This window comes from Abramis brama (assembly GCF_963993115.1).
Source record: "Abramis brama genome assembly, chromosome: 15".
Taxonomy (NCBI): Eukaryota; Metazoa; Chordata; class Actinopteri; order Cypriniformes; family Leuciscidae; genus Abramis; species Abramis brama.
The window spans coordinates 9026257-9033855 of record NC_139977.1 but is presented as its reverse complement, the minus strand read 5'-3'; positions in this window follow the sequence as shown (position 1 = coordinate 9033855).

Below are 7599 nucleotides of genomic sequence, written 5' to 3'. Positions count from 1 at the left end.
CATATTTCTGGTCAAAGAGTCCTCGATCTTGGGCTTTCTATACATACTCATAGACTCCTTCTGATGCTTCAAAAGCCATATAGATGTCCATATCTGTCCTTTTGAACTTATTTGTGGTCAAAGTGTCCTAACATTTTTTCAAACTATAGAAAGTTATAGACTCCTTTTGATGATAAATCAGCTATAAAGAGGGCCCCTTTTGACCTCCAGAACATATTTCTGGCCAAAGAGTCCTCAATCTTATGCTTTCTATACATACTCATGGACTCCTTCTGATGCTTCATAAGCCATATAGATGTCCATATCAAACCTTTTGAACTTATTTGTGATCAAAGTGTCCTAAAAAAAATTCTAACTATATAAAGTTATAGACTCCTTTTGATGATAAATCAGCTATACAGAGGTCCCATTTTGACCTCCTGAACATATTTCTGGCCAAAGAGTCCTTGATCTTGGGCTTTATATACATACTCATAGACTCCTTCTGATGCTTCATAAGCCATATAGATGTCCATATCTGACCTTTTGAACTTATTTGTGGTCAAAGTGTCCTAACATTTTTTCAAACTATATAAAGTTATAGACTCCTTTTGATGATAAATCAGCTATACAGAGGTCCCCTTTTGACCTCCTGAACATATTTCTGGCCAAAGAGTCCTCAATCATGGGCTTTCTATACAAACTCATAGACTCCTTCTGATGCTTCATAAGCCATATAGATGTCCATATCTGACCTGTTGAACTTATTTGTGGTCAAAGTGTCCTAAAATTTTTCAAACTATATAAAGTTATAGACTCCTTTTGATGATAAGTCAGCTATACAGAGGTCCCCTTTTGACCTCCTGAACATATTTCTGGCCAAAGAGTCCTCGATCTTGGGCTTTCTATACATACTCATAGACTCCTTCTGATGCTTCATAAGCCATATAGATGACCATATCTGACCTTTTGAACTTATCTGTGGTCAAAGTGTCCTAAAAAAAATTCAAACTATATAAAGTTATAGACTCCTTTTGATGATAAATCAGCTATACGGAGGGCCCTTTTTGACCTCCAGAACAAATTTCTTGCCAAAGAGTCCTCGATCTTATGCTTTCGATACATATAGACTTCTTCTGATGCTTCATAAGCCATATAGATTTCCATATCTGACATTTTGAACTTATTTTTGGTCAAAGTGTCCTAAAAATTTTCAAACAATATAAAGTTATAGACTCCTTTTAAAGATAAATCAGCTATACAGAGGTCCCCTTTTGACCTCCTGAACATATTTCTGGCCAAAGAGTCCTCGATCATGGGCTTTCTATACATACTCATAGACTCCTTCTGATGCTTCATAAGCCATATAGATGTCCATATCTGACCTTTTGAACTTATTTGTGGTCAAAGTGTCTTAACATTTTTTCAAACTATAGAAAGTTATAGACTCCTTTTGATGATAAATCAGCTATACAGAGGTCCCCTTTTGACCTCCTGAACATATTTCTGGCCAAAGAGTCCTCAATCTTGGGCTTTCCATACATACTCATAGACTCCTTCTGATGATTCATAAGCCATATAGATGTCCATATCTGACCTTTTGAACTTATTTGTGGTCAAAGTGTTCTCAAAATTTTTCAAACTATAGAAAGTTATAGACTCCTTTTGATGATAAGTCAGCTATACAGAGGTCCCCCTTTGACCTCCTGAACATATTTCTGGCCAAAGAGTCCTCGATCTTGGGCTTTCTATACATACTCTAGACTCCTTCTGATGCTTCATAAGCCATATAGAATTCCATATCTGACATTTTGAACTTATTTGTGGTCAAAATGTCCTAACATTTTTTCAAACTATAGAAAGTTATAGACTCCTTTTGATGATAAATCAGCTATACAGAGGACCCCTTTTGACCTCCAGAACATATTTCTGGCCAAAGAGTCCTCGATCTTATGCTTTCTATACATACTCATAGACTCCTTCTGATGCTTCATAAGCCATATAGATGTCCATATCTGACCTTTTGAACTTATTTGTGGTCAAAGTGTCCTAAAAAATAGAAATCAATCTATATAAAGTTATAGACTCCTTTTGATGATAAATCAGCTATACAGAGGTCCCCTTTTGACCTCCAGAACATATTTCTGGCCAAAGAGTCCTCGATCTTATGCTTTCTATACATATTCATAGACTCCTTCTGATGCTTCATAAGCCATATAGATTTCCATATCTGACATTTTGAACTTATTTGTGGTCAAAGTGTCCTAAAATTTTTCAAACTATATAAAGTTATAGACTCCTTTTAAAGATAAATCAGCTATACAGAGGTCCCCTTTTGACCTCCTGAACATATTTCTGGCCAAAGAGTCCTCGATCGTGGGCTTTCTATACATACTCATAGACTCCTTCTGATGCTTCATAAGCCATATAGATGTCCATATCTGACCTTTTGAACTTATTTGTGGTCAAAGTGTCTTAACATTTTTTCAAACTATAGAAAGTTATAGACTCCTTTTGATGATAAATCAGCTATACAGAGGTCCCCTTTTGACCTCCAGAACATATTTCTGGCCAAAGAGTCCTCGATCTTATGCTTTCTATACATACTCATAGACTCCTTCTGATGCTTCATAAGCCATATAGATGTCCATATCTGACCTGTTGAACTTATTTGTGGTCAAAGTGTCCTAAAATTTTTCAAACTATATAAAGTTATAGACTCCTTTTGATGATAAGTCAGCTATACAGAGGTCCCCTTTTGACCTCCTGAACATATTTCTGGCCAAAGAGTCCTCAATCTTGGGCTTTCCATACATACTCATAGACTCCTTCTGATGATTCATAAGCCATATAGATGTCCATATCTGACCTTTTGAACTTATTTGTGGTCAAAGTGTTCTCAAAATTTTTCAAACTATAGAAAGTTATAGACTCCTTTTGATAATAAATAAGCTATACAGAGTGCCCCTTTTGACCTCCAGAACATATTTCTGGCCAAAGAGTCCTCGATCTTATGCTTTCTATACATACTCATAGACTCCTTCTGATGCTTCATAAGCCATATAGATGACATTATCTGACCTTTTGAACTTATCTGTGGTCAAAGTGTCCTAAAAAAAATTCAAACTATATAAAGTTATAGACTCCTTTTGATGATAAATCAGCTATACGGAGGGCCCTTTTTGACCTCCAGAACATATTTCTTGCCAAAGAGTCCTCGATCTTATGCTTTCTATACATACTCATAGACTCCTTCTGATGCTTCATAAGCCATATAGATGTCCATATCTGACCTGTTGAACTTATTTGTGGTCAAAGTGTCCTCAAAGTTTTCAAACTATATAAAGTTATAGACTCCTTTTGATGATAAATCAGCTATACAGAGGACCCCTTTTGACCTCCAGAACATATTTCTGGCCAAAGAGTCCTCGATCTTATGCTTTCTATACATACTCATAGACTCCTTCTGATGATTCATAAGCCATATAGATGTCCATATCTGACATTTTGAACTTATTTGTGGTCAAAGTGTCCTAAAATTTTTCAAACTATATAAAGTTATAGACTCCTTTTGATGATAAGTCAGCTATACAGAGGTCCCCTTTTGACCTCCTGAACATGTTTTTGGCCAAAGAGTCCTCAATATTGGGCTTTCTATACATACTCATAGATTCCTTCTGATGCTTTATAAGCCATATAGATGTCCATATCTGACCTTTTGAACTTATTTCTTGTCAAAGTGTCCTCAAAATTTTTCAAACTATATAAAGTTATAGTCTCCTTCTGATGATAAATCAGCTATACAGAGGTCCCCTTTTGACCTACTGAACATATTTCTGGCCAAAGAGTCCTAAAAGATTAACACTATACATTCAGATTGATATCCTCGGATGTTATATCATCCTGACAAAAGTCCATATTTGACCTACCAAATTTTTTTCTGGCCAAGGAGTGAGTACTCGAAACTTGACCTTTCCATATTGTTGACTCTTTCTGATGTTACGTCAGACATACAGAATTCCATATTTAACCCAAGGAACATATTTCTTGCCAAAGAGTCCTCGATCTTGGGCTTTCTATACATACTCATAGACTCCTTCTGATGCTTCATAAGCCATATAGATGTCCATATCTGACCTTTTGAACTTATTTGTGGTCAAAGTGTCCTAAAAAAAAGAAATCAATCTATATAAAGTTATAGACTCCTTTTGATGATAAATCAGCTATACAGAGGTCCCCTTTTGACCTCCTGAACATATTTCTGGCCAAAGAGTCCTCGATCATGGGATTTCTATACATACTCATAGACTCCTTCTGATGCTTCATAAGCCATATAGATGTCCATATCTGACCTTTTGAACTTATTTGTGGTCAAAGTGTCCTAACATTTTTCAAACTATATAAAGTTATAGACTCCTTTTGATGATGTCAGCTATACAGAGGTCCCCTTTTGACCTCCTGAACATATTTCTGGCCAAAGAGTCCTCAATCTTGGGCTTTCTATACATACTCATAGATTCCTTCTGATGCTTCATAAGCCATATAGATATCCATATCTGACCTTTTGAACTTATTTGTGGTCAAAGTGTCCTCAAAATTTTTCAAACTATAGAAAGTTATAGACTCCTTTTTATGATAAATCAGCTATACAGAGGTCCCCTTTTGACCTTCAGAACATATTTCTGGTCAAAGAGTCCTCGATCTTGGGCTTTCTATACATACTCATAGACTCCTTCTGATGCTTCAAAAGCCATATAGATGTCCATATCTGTCCTTTTGAACTTATTTGTGGTCAAAGTGTCCTAACATTTTTTCAAACTATAGAAAGTTATAGACTCCTTTTGATGATAAATCAGCTATAAAGAGGGCCCCTTTTGACCTCCAGAACATATTTCTGGCTTAAGAGTCCTCAATCTTATGCTTTCTATACATACTCATGGACTCCTTCTGATGCTTCATAAGCCATATAGATGTCCATATCTGACCTTTTGAACTTATTTGTGATCAAAGTGTCCTAAAAAAAATTCTAACTATATAAAGTTATAGACTCCTTTTGATGATAAATCAGCTATACAGAGGTCCCATTTTGACCTCCTGAACATATTTCTGGCCAAAGAGTCCTTGATCTTGGGCTTTATATACATACTCATAGACTCCTTCTGATGCTTCATAAGCCATATAGATGTCCATATCTGACCTTTTGAACTTATTTGTGGTCAAAGTGTCCTAACATTTTTTCAAACTATATAAAGTTATAGACTCCTTTTGATGATAAATCAGCTATACAGAGGTCCCCTTTTGACCTCCTGAACATATTTCTGGCCAAAGAGTCCTCAATCATGGGCTTTCTATACAAACTCATAGACTCCTTCTGATGCTTCATAAGCCATATAGATGTCCATATCTGACCTGTTGAACTTATTTGTGGTCAAAGTGTCCTAAAATTTTTCAAACTATATAAAGTTATAGACTCCTTTTGATGATAAGTCAGCTATACAGAGGTCCCCTTTTGACCTCCTGAACATATTTCTGGCCAAAGAGTCCTCAATCTTGGGTTTTCCATACATACTCATAGACTCCTTCTGATGATTCATAAGCCATATAGATGTCCATATCTGACCTTTTGAACTTATTTGTGGTCAAAGTGTCCTCAAAATTTTTCAAACTATAGAAAGTTATAGACTCCTTTTGATGATAAATAAGCTATACAGAGTGCCCCTTTTGACCTCCAGAACATATTTCTGGCCAAAGAGTCCTCGATCTTATGCTTTCTATACATACTCATAGACTCCTTCTGATGCTTCATAAGCCATATAGATGACCATATCTGACCTTTTGAACTTATCTGTGGTCAAAGTGTCCTAAAAAAATTTCAAACTATATAAAGTTATAGACTCCTTTTGATGATAAATCAGCTATACGGAGGGCCCTTTTTGACCTCCAGAACATATTTTTTGCCAAAGAGTCCTCGATCTTATGCTTTCTATACATACTCATAGACTCCTTCTGATGCTTCATAAGCCATATAGATGTCCATATCTGACCTGTTGAACTTATTTGTGGTCAAAGTGTCCTCAAAGTTTTCAAACTATATAAAGTTATAGACTCCTTTTGATGATAAATCAGCTATACAGAGGGCCCCTTTTGACCTCCTGAACATATTTCTGGCCAAAGAGTCCTCGATCTTGGGCTTTCTATACATACTCATAGACTCCTTCTGATGCTTCATAAGCCATATAGATGACCATATCTGACCTTTTGAACTTATCTGTGGTCAAAGTGTCCTAAAAAAAATTCAAACTATATAAAGTTATAGACTCCTTTTGATGATAAATCAGCTATACGGAGGGCCCTTTTTGACCTCCAGAACAAATTTCTTGCCAAAGAGTCCTCGATCTTATGCTTTCGATACATATAGACTTCTTCTGATGCTTCATAAGCCATATAGATTTCCATATCTGACATTTTGAACTTATTTGTGGTCAAAGTGTCCTAAAATTTTTCAAACAATATAAAGTTATAGACTCCTTTTAAAGATAAATCAGCTATACAGAGGTCCCCTTTTGACCTCCTGAACATATTTCTGGCCAAAGAGTCCTCGATCATGGGCTTTCTATACATACTCATAGACTCCTTCTGATGCTTCATAAGCCATATAGATGTCCATATCTGACCTTTTGAACTTATTTGTGGTCAAAGTGTCTTAACATTTTTTCAAACTATAGAAAGTTATAGACTCCTTTTGATGATAAATCAGCTATACAGAGGTCCCCTTTTGACCTCCTGAACATATTTCTGGCCAAAGAGTCCTCAATCTTGGGCTTTCCATACATACTCATAGACTCCTTCTGATGATTCATAAGCCATATAGATGTCCATATCTCACCTTTTGAACTTATTTGTGGTCAAAGTGTTCTCAAAATTTTTCAAACTATAGAAAGTTATAGACTCCTTTTGATGATAAGTCAGCTATACAGAGGTCCCCCTTTGACCTCCTGAACATATTTCTGGCCAAAGAGTCCTCGATCTTGGGCTTTCTATACATACTCTAGACTCCTTCTGATGCTTCATAAGCCATATAGAATTCCATATCTGACATTTTGAACTTATTTGTGGTCAAAATGTCCTAACATTTTTTCAAACTATAGAAAGTTATAGACTCCTTTTGATGATAAATCAGCTATACAGAGGACCCCTTTTGACCTCCAGAACATATTTCTGGCCAAAGAGTCCTCGATCTTATGCTTTCTATACATACTCATAGACTCCTTCTGATGCTTCATAAGCCATATAGATGTCCATATCTGACCTTTTGAACTTATTTGTGGTCAAAGTGTCCTAAAAAATAGAAATCAATCTATATAAAGTTATAGACTCCTTTTGATGATAAATCAGCTATACAGAGGTCCCCTTTTGACCTCCAGAACATATTTCTGGCCAAAGAGTCCTCGATCTTATGCTTTCTATACATATTCATAGACTCCTTCTGATGCTTCATAAGCCATATAGATTTCCATATCTGACATTTTGAACTTATTTGTGGTCAAAGTGTCCTAAAATTTTTCAAACTATATAAAGTTATAGACTCCTTTTAAAGATAAATCAGCTATACAGAGGTCC